Here is an 18,361-nt window from a genome sequence, read left to right on the forward strand (position 1 = left end):
ACTTTGCTTCAATATCCAAACCTTTAACATCGTTAACTAAGAGTACTATACCTTTCCTTTGGACACAAAAAGCTGATCAAGCTTTCCAAACATTAAAAAACAGTTTCACCACAGCACCTATACTGCAATACCCTAATCCAAAATATCACTATATTCTAGAAATAGATGCTTCTGAATATGCAATTGGTGCAATTTTATCTCAACAAGAAACTAGCTCAGCTCCTATACACCCTGTGGCATATTATTCTAGGGTGTTAACTTCATCAGAACTTAACTACCTTATAGGAGAAAAAGAATTGTTAGCCATGAAGTCAGCTCTAGAACAATGGAGACATCTTTTGGAGGGTACAGAACATCCTATACAAATCTTTACAGACCACAGAAACCTCCAATACTTAAAGACAGCACGGCAGGTGCGTTGGAGTTTATTTTTCTCTCGCTTTTCATATATACTCACGTATAGACCTGCGAGTAAAAATAGAAAAGCTGACATTCTATCGAGACTTATGGAAAAACCTCAGATCAAACCTTCATTCGGTTCCGTGATACCAAGAGAATGTTTTACCCCTTGCCTTGGAATAACCATTCCAGCAGAATTACAACTCAAAAGCGAACAGCTTCTTGATGTAACCTATCCAAAGGAAAATTTAATTAGAAAAACCGATGGGTTATACTACAACGGAGATAACATATACGTTCCTCCACAGAAAAGACAAACTATCCTACAAACCTTTCATGACTCACAGTTATCAGGTCACCCGGGTATACAACATACTTATGATTTGATTAAACGCAATTATTGGTGGCCTAAAATGAGGAATGATGTACAAGAATATGTCTCTCTTTGTGAAACGTGTTCCACATGTAAAATTAATAGGCAAAAACCTTATGGACAGCTACTTTCTTTGCCCATCCCAGAAAGGCCATGGACGCATATAGCAGCTGATTTTATTGTGGATCTACCACCATCTAAATCTTTCAATACCATCTTAGTAGTGGTAGATCTTTTCTCCAAGATGTGCCATTTTATTCCGTACCACAAGTTACCAACTTCTTTGGAAACTGCATCTTTATTCATTCAGAATGTTTTCAAATTACATGGGTTACCTCTGTCTATAACAACTGACAGAGGAACCCAATTTACCTCAAACTTATGGAAGGATCTTTGTAGAACATTAAACATTACTAGACGCTTGAGTACCTCCTTCCATCCACAGACAAATGGCCAATCTGAGCGCACAAATCAATGGTTAGAAGAGTATCTAAGATGTTTTTCCACTCAACAACAAGATAATTGGGCAGATCTACTGCCATTGTCAGAATTTTCTCACAATAATTCCTTGAACTCTTCAACCAAAAGTACCCCTTTTTTTACCAACTTTGGGTTTCATCCCACTTTCAATTATCTTGAGCAAAGAGAAAATAGTTCCCCAGTCGTTAATGACTTGGTTAATACTATTGCTGAAACCTTCACTATAACTGCAAATCACATACAGGCATCAAAAGACAGACAGAAAAAGTTTTATGATTTGCGGCGCCAACCGTCACCCGAGTACAAACCAGGAGATCTGGTATGGTTGTCCACAAAGCACCTACGTTTGACTGCTCCCTCGAAAAAATGTAATAGGTTCTTCATAGGACCTTTCCCTGTGCAAAAAGTGATCAATCAAAATGCTGTAACTTTGGAGCTGCCTAGTCACTATAAAATACACCCCACTTTTCATGTGTCCCTCTTGAAACCGTACAAATCATTACGAACAGTGGTGGATCAGTTGCCTGTGGTACCTCCTATTGAGCCAGAACGTGAATTTGAAGTACAGAGTATCCTGGATTCCCGAAAGGTGTCTGGGAGATTACAATATCTAATTCGTTGGAAGGGATACACCTCTGACGACGATTCTTGGGAGCCGGCTTCGAATTTATCTGCTCCACGTTTGGTTTCCTTATTTCATCGGCGGAATCCTGAACGTCCTCATCCATGAACCCCAGTGGTGTTCATCTTTGGAGGGGTGATCTGTAATGTGTACTGTGCCTTTAAGACATTTATCCCATAATCCTATAAAGTCTAGGTGCTCCCAGAATACATTGCTTGGTATTCTGGTCACACCCTTGTATCAGCCTGTCTTACACTGCTACTGAACTCAGCTGTTTCCTTCCCCCTTCTACTAAGGGATTAACTTCAGCTGGATATCTCCTGCAGTATCTGCCTACCTGGTTGCTCAGTGTTTTCTGACAACACTCTCCCTGCTTCCTGTGCAGTTACCTCTGCTACTACGCTCTATCTCCAGACCTGACAGCCTCACAGAACACCGGGTGACGTCACCTTCAGCTGCTTCCGGTCTCAACCGATCTCAGACTGCATCCTCCATTCTCCTCGTGAGTACAGCGTTTGTGTTGAGACTGCATTGTGATATATTTTTGCTATAATCTGCAGAGTCTTACTTGTATATACATTTACTGCGCAATTAACAAACGAATCACCAATGTCATATAAATCTATGTTAACTAGTTTATATATATCTTGTCATACTTGTACTGAGTACTAAAGTTTACTTTGTTGCTTAAAGGAATGGCAATATATAAGCTTTGTATCAATATTAAACCCTTACTCACATCCCCTTATGTTAAGTCATAATATAAGGGGTAATACGTAAGGAACACACACATATATATATATATATATATATATATATATATATATAGATATATATATATATATATATCAGCAATGCTAAATGTTCAAACTTTATTTACAGAAATTCAAGAAATAAGGAGACTTTACTATAACTTTTGTTCATTCAATCATAAGTGTTATTTGGGTCATTACAGGAGCGGAGTGGGTCCATCTTGAAGACATCGGACGCGGAGCATCCTCTTCCTTCTTGATCCGAATCAGCCAATAGGATTGACCTTCCATTCTATTGGCTGATTGGAACAGCCAACAGAATGCAAGCTCAATCCTATTGGCTGATTGGATCAGCGAATCGGATTGAACTTCAATCCTATTGGCTGATTGCATCAGCCAATAGGATTTTTCCTACCTTAATTCCGATTGGCTGATAGGATTCTATCAGCCAATCGGAATTCAAGGGATGCCATCTTGGATGATGTCACTTAAAGGAACCTTCATTCAGTCGTCGGATCAAGAAGGAAGAGGATGCTCTGTGTCGGATGTCTTCAAGATGGACCCACTCCGCTCCGGATGGAAAAAGATAGAAGATGCCGCCTGGATGAAGAGTTCTGCCGGTCTGGATGTCCTCTTCTGCCCAGATCGGATGAAGACTTCTGCCCCTCTGGAGGTCCACTTGTGCCCAGCTGGGTGAAGACGGCTCAAGGTAGAGTGATCTTCAAGGGGGTAGTGTTAGGTTTTTTTAAGGGGGGATTGGGTGGGTTTTAGAGTAGGGTTGGGTGTGTGGGTGGTGGGCTTTAATGTTGGGGGGGGTATTGTATTTTTTTCAGGTAAAAGAGCTGATTACTTTGGGGCAATGCCCCGCAAAAAGCCCTTTTAAGGGCTATTTGTAATTTAGTATAGGGTAGGGAATTGTATTATTTTGGGGGGCTTTTTATTTTATTAGGGGGATTAGATTAGGTGTAATTAGTTTAAAATTCTTGTAATTCTTTTTTTTTCCTGTAATTTAGTGTTTTTCATAATTTAGTTTATTTAATTTAATTGTAATTAATTGTAGGTAGTTTAGGTAATTAGTTTAATTATAGTGTAGTGTTAGGTGTAATTGTAACTTAGGTTAGGGTTTATTTTACAGGTAATTTTGTACTTATTTTAGCTAGGTAGTTATTAAATAGTTACAGCATGGTTTCACTGCTGGAAGATCATGCCTGACTAATCTAATTGATTTCTTTGACCATGTAACTAAAATAATAGACCAGGGAGGAGCCGTAGATGTTGCATATCTAGACTTTAGCAAAGCATTTGACACCGTCCCACACAACAAACTTATTCACAAAATGTATTGCCTTGGAATAGATGCTAAGATTGTTAAGTGGGTAGAATGCTGGCTTAAAGATAGACGACAGAGAGTTTCAATTAATGGAGTACATTCAAATGAGGCATCAGTTACTAGTGGTGTTCCCCAAGGGTCAGTTCTTGGGCCTGTTTTGTTTAACATGTTCATAAGTGATATTGGAAGTGGGCTTAAGGGGAAGGTTTGCTTGTTTGCTGATGATACAAAAATTTGTAACAGGGTAGATGTTCCAGGAGGAGTTGATCAAATGAACTGTGATATTAATAAACTAGAGGACTGGTCAAATAAATGGGATCTGAAATTTAATATTACCAAGAGCAAAATTATGCATACAGGATCCAAAAACCCAAAGGCCAATTATAGTCTCAATGGTACATTACTGACTGTAATTAAAGAAGAAAGGGATTTGGGAATTATTATTTCAGATGATTTAAAATTTGGTACACAATGCCGCAGTGCAGCCAGCAAGGCCAGTCAAATGCTTGGTTGCATTGGAAGAGGTTTTATTAGCAGAAATAGCAAGGTTCTTATGCCACTTTACAGATCATTAGTTAGACCAAATATGGAATACTGTGTACAGTTCTGGAGACCATATCTTAAGACAGATATAAATAAACTAGAAGCTGTCCAAAGGAGGGCTACTAAAATGGTACATGGTCTAAAATATAAAACATACAAAGAAAGACTCTATGATCTAAATATGTATAGTTTAGAGGATAGAAGGGAAAGAGGTGACATGATAGAAACCTTCAAATATATGAAGGGACTTAATAAAATAGAAGCTGAAAGCATTTTTCACAAAAAAATAAATGCCAAAACAAGGGGTCACAATCTAAAGTTAGAGGGTAGTAGATTCAGGAGAAATTTGAGGAAGCATTTTTTTACAGAAAGGGTGGTGGATTCATGGAATAAACTTCCATTTGAGGTGGTAAACACAAAGACTGTAAAGGAATTTAAAAATGCCTGGGACATGCATAAGGCTATCCTAAGGAAAAAGTAACATGTAATATGGGTAGACTTGATGGGCCTTTTTGGTTCTTATCTACCGTCAAATTCTATGTTTCTATGTTTCTATGTAATAACTATTGTACATAGTTAAAATAAAGACAAAGTTGCCTGTAAAATAAATATAAATCCTAAGATAGCTACAATGTAACTATTAGTTATATTGTAGCTAGCTTAGGGTTTATTTTATCGGTAAGTATTTAGTTTTAAATAGGATTCATTTATTTAATTATGTAAAATTTATTTTGTTTAATTTAATAAATTTAATATAATAGCGGCGACGTTGGGGTTGGCAGATTAGGGGTTAATAAATGTAGGTAGGTGTTGGCGATGTTAGGGACGGCAGATTAGGGGTTAATAAAATGTAACTAGTGTTTGCGAGGTGGGAGTGCGGCGATTTAGGGGTTAATAAATTTATTAAAGTGGCGGCGATGTCCAGTCTGCAGATTAGGGGGTTAAATAATTTTATTATAGTGTTTGTGATGTGGGGGGACCTCGGTTTATGGGTTAATAGGTAGTTTATGGGTGTTAGTTTACTTTGTACCACTTTAGTTAAGAGCTTTATGTTACGGCGTTAGCCCATAAAACTCTTAACTACTGACTTTTAAATGCAGTAGGAGTCTTGGAGGTAGAGGGTGTACCGCTCACTTTTTAAAGGGATCATAATACCGGCGTTAGGCAAATCCCATTAAAAAGATAGGATACGCAATTGACGTAAGGGGATTTGCGGTATGCTAAAATTGCGGTAAAAAAGTGAGCGGTAGACCCTTTCCTGCCTGACTCGTAATACCAGTGGGCGTTAAAAAGCAGCGTTAGGACCCCTTAACGCTGCTTTTTAAGGCTAATGCAAGACTCGTAATTTAGCCGTTAGTGTTTGTTATTTTTTGTAACTTAGTTGTTAGTTTTTGGTAACTTTGTAATTTGTAATAGTAGATTTAAATTATTTGAGTAGGGTTAGGTTTTTTAATATATAATATAGTTGATTTAATTTGTAGTTTAATGTAATTTTAGTATAAGTTAGGGTAGATTAATTATTAGTTTAATATAGTTTAATGTAATTGTAGGATAATAGTTAGGGTAGGTTAATTATTAGTTTAATATATTTTAATTTTAATTTTAATCTAAAGGTAAGTTTAAATTTATTATAAGTTAGGGATGATTTAATATTTAATATAAAGTTAGCGGGCTGTTAGGTTTAGGGGTTAATAGGTTTAGTAAGTGGTACTAATGTGGGAGGCCAGGGGTTTAAGGGTTAATATTTAGTTGCGGTGGGCTCCGGAAGCGGCGGGTTAGGGGTTAATACTTTTATGTAGGTGGTGGTGGTGTTGGGGCGGCAGATTAGGGGTTAATAAGTATAATGTAGGTGGCAGAGGTGTAGGGGTGGCAGCAGGGGCGTAACCATAGGGCCCAGGTGCGAGAATCCAAGCAGGGCCCCCACCCCCCAAAAAAACTGTGAATTTAATAAAAAAATTTCCCAACATTTAAAACAGAAAAAAAAATATGGTTGCTGTATACACACACATATATATATATATATATACATACATACATACAAAAATCCATAACCATATGTGGCTAAGTATGATGTATTTTCATGTATCAGGCTGATTTGTCTTAACAAAATAAATAATTTGACCCAATTTTAGAATATGTAATTAGCTTCTTTTTATAAAAAAAAAATAAAAAAATAAAAAGAATAGACAGTTTATGGCTTTGCAAGACAAATTGTTAGGATGTGTTTATTCAGCTGCATTAAAAGCATTTCCGAGTGTCACTAACAAAACATGTCAAGCAATTCAGACTTTTTAAATAAACAGCTCTCATCAATAATAATAATGAAATGGCATCAAATCCATCATACCTTTAACAAACCTTAGAGCTGGCACGTAACATCCCTATTAGATCACAATATACTATAGCAATGCATCGGCTTTTTTATGATTATTTAGGAACCAACTTTGTAACCAATAAATACCAGGGCAAGACATTCAAATTAAATTCATATAAATGGGATATGGGATGAAGTCAGCCTGCAATGTTTTATTTTGGTTTTTTAAATCAGCCCTAAGCCCTTGCATGTGGGAGGAAAGTTTGCAACAGAGGAGAGGGAGAGCACAGACAGCACATAGTGTGATAACAAGAGACTGCCCTGAGCACAGAGACAGCACATAGTGTGATAACAAGAGACTGCCCTGAGCTCAGAGACAGCACATAGTGTGATAACAAGAGACTGCCCTGAGCACAGACAGCACATTGTGCTCAGGACAGTCTCTTGTTATCACACTATGTGCTGTCTGTGCTCAGGGCAGTCTCTTGTTATCACACTATGTGCTGTCTGTGCTCAGGACAGTCTCTTGTTATCACACTATGTGCTGTCTCTACTCAGGGCAGTCTATTGTTATCACACTATGTGCTGTCTCTGTGCTCAGGGCAGTCTCTTGTTATCACACTATGTGCTGTCTGTGCTCAGGACAGTCTCTTGTTATCACACTATGTGCTGTCTGTGCTCAGGGCAGTCCCTTGTTATCACACTATGTGCTGTCTCTGTGCTCAGGGCAGTCTCTTGTTATCACACTATGTGCTGTCTGTGCTCAGGACAGTCTCTTGTTATCACACTGACAGCACATAGTGTGATAACAAGAGACTGTCCTGAGCACAGACAGCACATAGTGTGATAACAAGAGACTGTCCTGAGCACAGACAGCACATAGTGTGATAACAAGAGACTGTCCTGAGCACAGACAGCACATAGACAAAGCAATGTGAAATCTCCATAATAACATATAGTGATTTCTTATTAAAAAGAGACTGTAGGGAAGTGAAAGTAACTACTAAGACAATTAGTACTGAAACTAATAAGTGGATTTACATTATACAGAGGCAGGGGCTGCTTGTAAAAGGCAACACAATTACCTGACATCAGATGGTCACAGATAGAGAGAGAACTATGCCCTGATAGTATTGGGAGAGAATATCAGCTATACACAGGAAAAAAACAGGCTCCACATACCAAAGCTTAGACCTGCTGAGCTCAATACACATTATTCTAGACAGCATCTCGCTCAGGGCACACCCTCAGCAATACCTAGCACAACAATAGGGGACATTAATGGCCAGCAGAGGTAAATAATGCCCAGCACACCCCAGGGGCCAGTGATTAGAGAGAGGACTGGAGTCGGGAGAGCAGCGATCTGCTAGTAAGTGCAGGAAGGGAGGGGTGTGATGTTGTGACCGGCTGTGTGACCCGCACTAAATCAGGAATGACACTGACAGGCATGAGCAGGAGAGAGCGTATTAGAGGACTTGGGGAGGGAGGCTAATAATAGCTCTGTCTTACCTTATCATCTGCATCTGAGACGTGCTGCCAGCCAGATCTATGCCTGTTTCCTGAAATTCCTCGGCTCCAGCACGGCTGCGTGCAGTCAGGGCTCACACTCAGAGAGCAAATGTGCGCGCCAAAAGCCATCAGCCAATAGGAAAAGCTTCTGGCTGAGCTGCACCAATGAATCTATGTTTTGGTGAGCTGCGGCAGCGGGCTGAGCGCTGAGACGTGACTGAGACTCTGTAATAAACTCTGTAATAAGTAGCACTGCAGGCTGAGGCGATAACAAGAAAAATAAATAAATAAATAAACAAACAAAAAAAAAGATTGTGCTGAAGGCAGCAGGGCCCTTCTGAGGGCGGGGGCCCAGTCACAGTTGCGACTTCTGCACCACTGGTTGTTATGCCCCTGGGCGGCAGATTAGGGGTTAATAAGTATAATGTAGGTGTTGGCGGTGTCGGGGCAGCAGATTAGGGGTTAATAAGTATAATGTAGGTGGCGGTGATGTCAGGGCAGCAAATTAAAAGTTAATAAATGTAAGATTAGGGGTGTTTAGACTCGGGTACATGTTAGGGTGTTAGGTGTAAATGTTACTTTTATTCTCCCATAGGAATCAGTGGGATATCGGGCAGCAGCGAACATAAGCTTTTGCTGCTTTCAGACTCCCATTGATTCCTATGGAATCCGTGGCCTCCAGGGTGGCAGATTGAAAACCAGGTACGCTGGGCCGGAATAGGGGTGAGTGTACCTGGTAGGTATTTGATAAATCGTAAAAGTAGTCAGATAGTGCTGAATTTGCATTCAGGAACATCTGTAGTGACGTAAGCATCGATCTGTGTCGGACTGAGACCAGCGGATCGTATGTTACGTCACAGATTTCAACTTTTGCCGGTCTGTAGGCTTTGATAAATAAGGGGAATCAGGCTCGCCACAATTATGTTGCGGAATTCCAGCGTATTTGCAGTTGACGGCTTTGTAAATATCCCTCATAGTATCCTTATATGTTTGTACCTGTTACCCTTACAGATCTGCAAGAAGTTTGGCATTTGTTTCTAATAAATTGTACATTTGCTTTAAGCATCTGTCATTGTCTGTATCCAGTCTGCCTGGGGTCTATAGAGTTTATTATCTTGAGCTGTTGAAGCTCTAACTAATGTGAGTATTCTGGGTCTGCCTTCCATCTAGGGAGTGAAGATTTACACAGTAATATGCTACGATGTGTTTCATTCTCTTCCTTTTGAAAAACATTATTTGAACTATTGTATTTGTGGGACTGTTTCCATTAAAGACTCTTTTCACTTTGGATATATTCTTGCATACTGGTTTGTATTATTATTACTATTTGTGTGTGTTTTTTGTTGCACATTTTATTTTTATTTAACACTAGTTTCTGTTTTAACCACATTATTGTGGTTTTTGTATTTATTATTCTAGATTCAATTAAACCTTTATCTTCTTGCAGACAAAAAAACGTTCTGCAATCTAAAATTGAGAAATTAATAAAGATGTGTACCTGCTGTTCAACTGTCAGCTCCTAGAGGTCCTCTAGTAGAGGACCTGATGATAAAAAAAACTCACCAGCATGGAGAAAAATCACACAAAATCTTTGGAGGGCTTTTTTTTAGCATTATATTGCAATGTATAAAAAAGCCTGCATAGCTACTAGATAAACAGCTCTCAAGCTAAAATTTGTCATTATAAAAATATTTGAGGTTCCCTGCCATACTAAAGAAGAAGCGCAGACTCTAGGATCTGCCACGCTAAGCCTTCTTTTTCAGTGATTGTCATCCATTATTGGCAGTTCCAAGTGCAGTTGTAGGGAAAAAGGAGATCAAATATCAGCAGTGTTTGACACAGAAAAACAGAATGAAAACAACATCTGTCAAACAAAAAAGGAAATAGTGGAATTGACACCTTTTATTAAAGGTACATATATCACACTTGGAATATACTTGGAGTATAAAAATTGACCTCTTTGGGTGTCTCCACCAGACAAATGCTAAAAAGGGATAGTAAACACCAAAAATGTTATTGTTAAAAAAGATAGATAATCCCTTTATTTACCATTCCTCAGATCTGCATTGCCAACACTGTTATAGAAATATACTTTTTACCTCTGTAATTACCTTGTATCTAAGCTTCTGCAGACTGCCTCCTTATCTCAGAGCGTTTGACTTGCATTTCAGGCATTTAGTACTGACTCTTAAATAACTGCATGTGCATGAACACAATGTTATCTATATGAAATAGATGAACTAACGCCCTCTAGCTATGAAAAACTGTCAAATGCAATCACATAAAAGGCGGCCTTAGAAATTAGTATATGAGCCTACTTAGATTTGGCTTTCAACTAAGAATATCAAGAAACAAAGCAAATTTTATGATAAAAGTAAATTAGAAAGTTGTTTAAAATTACAAGCCCTATCTGAATCATGAAAGTTTAAAGGGACATTCCACCCACATTTTTTCTTTTATGATTTAGAAAGAGAATGCAATTTTAAACATCTTTCTAATTTACTTATATTATCTAATTTGTTTTATTCTCTTGATATTCTTTGATGAAAAGCATATCTAGATATGCTCACTAGCTGCTGATTGGTTGCTGCACATAGAAGCCTCGTGTGATTGGCTCACCAAGTGCATTGCTTTTTCTTCAACTAAGGATATTTAAAAAATGAAGCAAAATAAATAATGGAAGTAAATTGTAATGTTGTTTAAATTTCTATTATCTATCTGAATCATTAAAGAAAGAATTTGGGTTTAGTGGCCCTTTAAGTTGGACTTTACTATCCCTTTAATAATTTTAAGTCAGATTTGCACCAGGTTCTAGCAGTTGTGCATTAAATTCACTGACATTAAGATGGAAGGTGACATGCATTGCCAAATGAGATGATTTAGCTGATTTTGCACCTGTATGGAAATACTTGAACCTTAAATAAATCTAAGAAATGTAAACTATTATCTTGAGAGTAATGGGCCATGACTGAAAGTTGCATCCTGCTGGCTTACTCAAAATTTATATTGTTGTAAATATTCCTAACCTTTGGCTAAGGGAGCAACAGATTACACTATTAAGTTAACTCAATATGGAGGGAAGAAGAACACAGTGTAATGAAATAGAATCAGTGAATTGAGTTCCAGTACATTGAAAATGATCAGCATAGTTACAGATTATTTGCTAAACATGGGTGTCAATAAAAAGTCCAGCTCAGAAGTCTTGTAGAAGGCCCTAACAACCAGAGCAATGTTCCTTCCATCCCCACCTTATCAGCTCGAGATATAATAGGGACACCAGTCTATGATGAGCAAAATTTACCACGAGTCCCCAAGTATTTATGTTATTTTTAGTATGCCTAGTGGATTTTGAGTAACCCAATATTGTTTACTTGTATGTAACATTGTCTTGTTACTGAAACGCTCATTTAAACCCTGTATTGTGATTTTGTTATCTTTAATAAAATATTTAAAACTCAAAAAAAAAAAAGTTCAGCTCAGTCACACGATGAACAGATAAACAGAATTTAAGGAAAACATAATTTATGTAAGAACTTACCTGATAAATGTATTTATTTCATATTGGCAAGAGTCCATGAGTTAGTGACGTATGGTATATACCAGGGGTCAGCAACCTTCGGCTCCCAGATGTTTTGGAACTACATTTCCCACGATGCTGAGACACTCTTTAGGCTATCTGAGCATCATGGGAAATGTAGTTACAAAACATCTGGGAGCCGAAGGTTGCTGACCCCTGGTATATACAATCCTACCAGGAGGGGCAAAGTTTCCCAAACCTCAAAATGCCTATAAATACACCCCTCACCACACCCACAATTCAGTTTAATGAATAGTCAAGTAGTGGGGTGATAAAGAAAGGAGTAAAAAGTATCAAAAAATACATTTGGAAATAATTGTGCTTTATACAAAAAATCATAACCACCATAAAAAGGGTGGGTCTCATGGACTCTTACCAATATGAAAGAAATTAATTTATCAGGTAAGTTCTTACATAAATTATGTTTTCTTTCATGTTATTGTCAAGAGTCCATGAGCTTGTGATGTATGGGATAGTAATACCCAAGATGTGGAACTCCACAGAAGAGTCACTAGAGAGGGAGGGATAAAATAATAACAGCCATTTTCCGCTGAAAAAAAATAATCTACAACCCAAAATATAAGTTTATTCTCATAAATTAAAAGAAAAAACTTAAACATAAGCAGAGGAATCAAACTGAAACAGCTGCCTGAAAAACATTTCTACCAAAAACTGCTTCCGAAGAAGCAAATACATCAAAACGGTACAATTTTGTAAATGTATGCAAAGAAGACCAAGTTGCTGCTTTGCAAATCTGATCAACTGAAGCTTCATTCTTAAAAGCCCACAAAGTGGAGACTGATCTAGTAGAATGAGCTGTAATTCTCTGAGGTGGGGAAATGCAAAGGAAATGGCAGAAGCCTTCTGACCTTTCCTAGAACCAGAAAAGAAAACAAATAGACTAGAAGTCTTCCTGAAATCTTTAGTAGCTTCAACATAATATTTCAAAGCTCTTACAACATCCAAAGAATGTAAGGATCTCTCCAAAGAATTCTTAGGATTAGGACACAAAGAAGGATCAACAATTTCTCTATTAATGTTGTTAGAATTGGCAAATTGATCCTCCAACCATGTCTTTGAAGAAAAAACACTAGTTGATTTGTGTGAGATTCTGCAGAATGTAAAGACTGAGCTAGTACTAAGATATCGTCCAAATAAGGAAACACTGCAATACCCTGTTCTCTGATTACAGTTCCCAAATGATAGACAGCACACACCTGATGCTCGTGGTAGAGGGCCACTGCGAACACCTCTCTGTAGACTGTAAAAAAACAATTTCCACAGCACCAATAAATCAGGAAAAAAGTTTAACAAACTTGTCTTTTATTAATCCATTTCAGCTTATACAAAGCACTGGCACACAGCAGCACAAATTTATTGGTGCTGTGGAAATTGGTTTTTTACAGTTCTCTGATTACAGAGAGTAGGGCACCGAAAACATTTGAAAAGATTCTTGGAGCTGTCGCTAGGCCAAATGGAAGAGCGACAAATTGGTAATGCTTGTCTAGAAAAGAGAATCTCAGAAACTGAAAGTGGTCTGGATGAATCGGAATATGAAGATATGCATCCTGTAAGTCTATCGTGGACCTATAATGCCCTTGCTGAACAAAAGGAAGAATAGTCCTTATAGTCACCATTTCGAAAGTTGGCACTCTTACAAAACGATTCAAAATTTTCAGATCCAGAACTGGCCTGAATGAATTTTCTTTCTTTGGGATTTGAATAAAACCCCAGACCCTGTTCCTGAAATGGAACTGGTATGATTACCCCTGAAAGCTCCAGGTCTGAAACACACTTCAGAAAAGCCTGAGCCTTTACTGGATTTGCTGGGATGCGTGAGAGAAAAAATCTTCTCACAGGAGGTCTTACTCTGAATCCTATTCGGTACCCTTGAGAGACAATACTCTGAATCCATTGATTTTGGACAGAATCTGCCCAAATGTCTTGGAAGAATCTTAATCTGCCCCCTACCAGCTGGACTGGAATGAGGGCCGCACCTTCATGCAGACTTGGGGGCTGGCTTTGGTTTCTTAAATGGTTTGTATTTACTCCAACTTGAAGAAGGTTTCCAATTGGAACCAGATTCTTTGGGGGAAGGATTAAGTTTCTGTTCCTTATTTTGTCGAAAGGAACGAAAACGGATAGAAGCTTTAGATTTACTCTTAGGTCTTTTATCCTGAGGCAAAAAAACTCCCTTCCCCCAGAGACAGTTGAAATAATCCAATCCAACTAAGAACCAAATACATTTTTACCTTGGAAAGAAAGAGATAGTAATCTAGACGTAGATACCATGTCAGCATTCCAATATTTGAGCCACAAAGCTCTTCTAAAATAGCTAAACATCAACATAGATTTAACATCAATTTTGATGATATAAAAAATGGCATCACAGATAAAATGATTAGCATGTTGAAGCAAGTGAACAATTCTAGACAAATCAGGATCCATTTCCTTTTGTGCTAAACTTTCCAACCAAAAAGTTGATGCAGCTGCAACATCAGCCATAGAAATGGCAGGCCTGAGAAGATAGACAGAATATAAATAAGCTTTCCTTAGATAAGATTCAAGTTTCCTATCTAAATGGTCCTTAAAGGAAGTACTATCTTCCATAGGAATAGTAGTACATTTGGCAAGAATAGAAATAGCCCCATCAACTTTGGTGATCTTTTCCCAAAACACCAAACTAACTGCTGGCAAAGGATACAATTTTTTAAAACTTGAAGAAGGGATAAAAGAAGTACCAGACCTATTCCATTCCTTAGAAATAATATCAGAAATAGCATCAGGAACTGGAAAAATCTCTGGAGTAACCACAGGAGGTTTATAAACAGAATTTAAACGTTTACTAGTTTTAGTATCAAGAGGACTAGTTTCCTCAATATCCAATGTAATCAACACCTCTTTTAACAAGGAACGAATATACTCCATTTTAAATAAATAAGTAGATTTGTCAGTGTCAATATCTGAGGAAGGATCTTCTGAATCAGATAGATCCTCATCAGAGGAGGATAATTCAGAATGTTGTCGGTCATTTGAAATTTCATCAACTTTATGAGAAGTTTTAAAAGACCTTTTACATTTAATAGAAGGTGGGATAGCAGACAAAGCCTTCTGAATCACATCAGCAATAAAATCTTTTATATTCACGGGGATATAATGTACATTAGAGGTTGAAGGAACAACAGGCATTGTACTAGTACTGATGGATACATTCTCTGCATGTAAAAGTTTATCATGACAACTGTTACATACTGCTGCTGGAGATATAATCTCAACTAATTTACAACAGATACACTTATCTTTGGTAAAACTGTTATCAGGCAGCAGGAATCCAACAGGGGTTTCTGAGAAAGGATCAGATTGAGACATCTTGCAAATGTAAGAGAAAAAACAACATATAAAGCAAAAATATCAATTTCCTTATATGGCAGTTTCAGGAATGGGAAAAAATTCAAACAGCATAGCCCTCTGAAATAGAAAAAGGCAAGAGGCATATAGGAATTGGGCTTTAAATAATGGAATTATTTGGCACTAAGTATGACACACAACGCAAAATGATTTTTTTTTGGCGCTAACAACATCCGGAAATGACACACTTGTGTCATTGTAGATGCAACCTTGTGCAAGGAACTCGGCGTCAACTAAGACGCCGGAAATGACGAATTTGCATCACCAGACGTACCCTCATGCCAAAAAGATTTAATCCTATAGTCATATGGATTTAAAACCTGATACAACATTATATATATATATATATATATATATATATATATATATATATATATATATATATATATATATATATATATATATATATATATATATATATATATATGTTTGTATGTTGGATATAACCTTACAGGTTTTTTTTTAATAATATATAGTATTTTTAACTTTGTAGATATTTGTATACATATTTTGTGTTTAAATTAACATGGCACCTTAAAGGGATCCTAAGCCCAATTATTTTTTCTTTCTTTCATGATTCAAATAGAGCATGCAATTTTAAGCAACGTTCTAATTTACTCTTATTAAAAATTGTTCTTCATTCTCTTGATATCTTCATTTAAAAAGCAGTGATGAAAAGCATATTAGGTTCAGCACTATGGATAGCGCTTGCTTATTTATGGCTACATTTAGACACCAATGAGCAAGCGTAACCCAGGTACTGAAACAAAAACATGCCAGATCCTAAGCTTTACGTTCCTGCTTTTTAAATAAAGAAAATGAAGAAAAATTGATAATAGGAGTAAATTAGAAAGTTGCTTAAAATTGCATTCTCTATCTGAATCATGAAAGAAAAATTTGTATTTAGTGTCCCTTAAAGTGCTGAAGAGCCAGGTTCTGCAAACATTTCAATCCATTACGCTTTGCCATCCAAATAAAAACTTAAATTCAACTTTAGATTGTTTATGATTACTGTTAACCTTGAGATATTCCTTAGGCTTTGGCAGTAGAAAAAATGATTTGCTATCTCAATAGGCTTGTACAATATTTAATTTTATTGTTTATTAAAACAAAATGTGCTTTACCATCAAAAATATTTCAACCAACATTTCCTCAAGCTCAGAAAGCATATTTTAGTTATTATTGTGCAAATGTGTATAAACGTGACCTAGAATATTTTTAACTGTTCACATTTTAGTAAGCAATGGATAGGAAAGTTCTTAAAAGGATTGGCCAAGCCTTTTTCCTTACAGAGTATTTATTTAGAGCTAGATGTTAAAATCCCCTTGCTATTTTTAGTGACAGCTATGTGTAAGCTATTAAATAATAATGGCTCCTGGTTGCTGGTTTCATAAAGCAAGTGAATGGGAGAAATTGCTTAAACTATCTCTTGAAATGTAGGTTTGTGACTGATAAAACCACAAAAGATGTGGTCAGTAGATAATAACTGTGAGCATTGTTATGTAATTAAACAAGATGTGTAATATGCAGATTTTTTTTAAAGATAAACATTTGTAAGTAATATATTTGTCTGCAATTATGAAATAAATTAACAGGTGACTCTGAACATTTTAACAAAATATCCATTAATTTGTGATTCCTTATACTTTCATATCTGCCTAGTGAAGCCAATTAGGGACAGATATCCAGTAGAATTAGGCTTATGAAATCTGCAATATGCACTTCCAATTCTCAGAACTGGAGAACCCAGAATTGTCAGACTTATATTACAGGAAAAGAGATGCAAAACAAAATAATGAATGTATACAGTACTTCAAACATTTTCTTTGGCATATAATTAAAGGGATAGTCTAGTCAAAATTAAACTTTGATGATTCAGATAGAACATTCTAATTTACTCCTATTATCAATGTTTCTTCATTCTCTTTGTATCTTTATTTGAAAAAGCAAAAATGTAAGCATAGGAGCAAGCCCATTTTTGGTTTAGACCTGGGTAGCGCTTGCTAATTGGTGGCTACATTTAGACATGCATGCTCTATCTGAATCATGAAAGTTTACTTTTGACTATCCCTTCGACAATTTCGCATGACAATTTCAAAGTGTTACTGTTTAAAAATAGCTCCTTTACCTCTATATAGTAAAATAATTTCCGCTGTCTGTTATATTCTTACCTATACTGAAACTGTCAGGACTTAAGACCTGTTTAAAGAAAAGCTAAGCAAACAAGATTTTGAAGAATAAATTACACTCCCAGTGGGGGATGGGACATATAGAGATATTAAAACGTACATTTTACATTGTTCTCTCTAAGTACTTCTCTCACTGTGTATACAGTAAGAGATAAGATAAGGAGGAAGCTGTAAATCTGTAAATATAAATAGACATAAGCTAATGAGATCTCCTCTTCTAAGAAGCTCATCCTATTTAATTGGGTTGTGGTTTGTTAGCAGAAACTGCTATTTGATATACACGGATATATATAAAGGATCAACATCCCAAACATTTTAAACTCTGCCACTGGTATAACAAGTCATTTTAAACAAATTAAGGGGAAAACAATGTTACAGTACACTGTCCCTTATTTAATTAATTACAAAACAATCAGTCACATCCATGCCCCATTAATTGAACTGATATTCCATCAGATTCACTGCCTTCACATTTTAAAGTTCATCCCATTACATTTATCATAATGCTCTCTATATAATTGTTTTTTAGTCTTCTGTCTTTAAGAGCCACAAAGAGCTAATGATGTAGGGATCTCTCTGTGAGATCACCAATATTCAAAGTGGCTGAATCTGATTGGCTCAGGGAGAATCAATCTAAAATCCTGCCATGTATAAGGAATGTAGAGTAACCTTAGACACTTCTTCTCTAGAATATTGGTGCATACATTGTTACATGAACACTAAAATAAAAAATCTCATCCACCAACATCATCATTTACTGCTATTCTAATGTTTGGCTTTACTACCAGTCCATTAGAAGAGCTGTACAACGTGGTTGGCTATGGTTTTCAGATCCACACCCATCTCTGTCCTTCATCAAAATGGT

Source organism: Bombina bombina, chromosome 3, assembly GCF_027579735.1.
Source record: "Bombina bombina isolate aBomBom1 chromosome 3, aBomBom1.pri, whole genome shotgun sequence".
NCBI classification, from domain to species: Eukaryota; Metazoa; Chordata; class Amphibia; order Anura; family Bombinatoridae; genus Bombina; species Bombina bombina.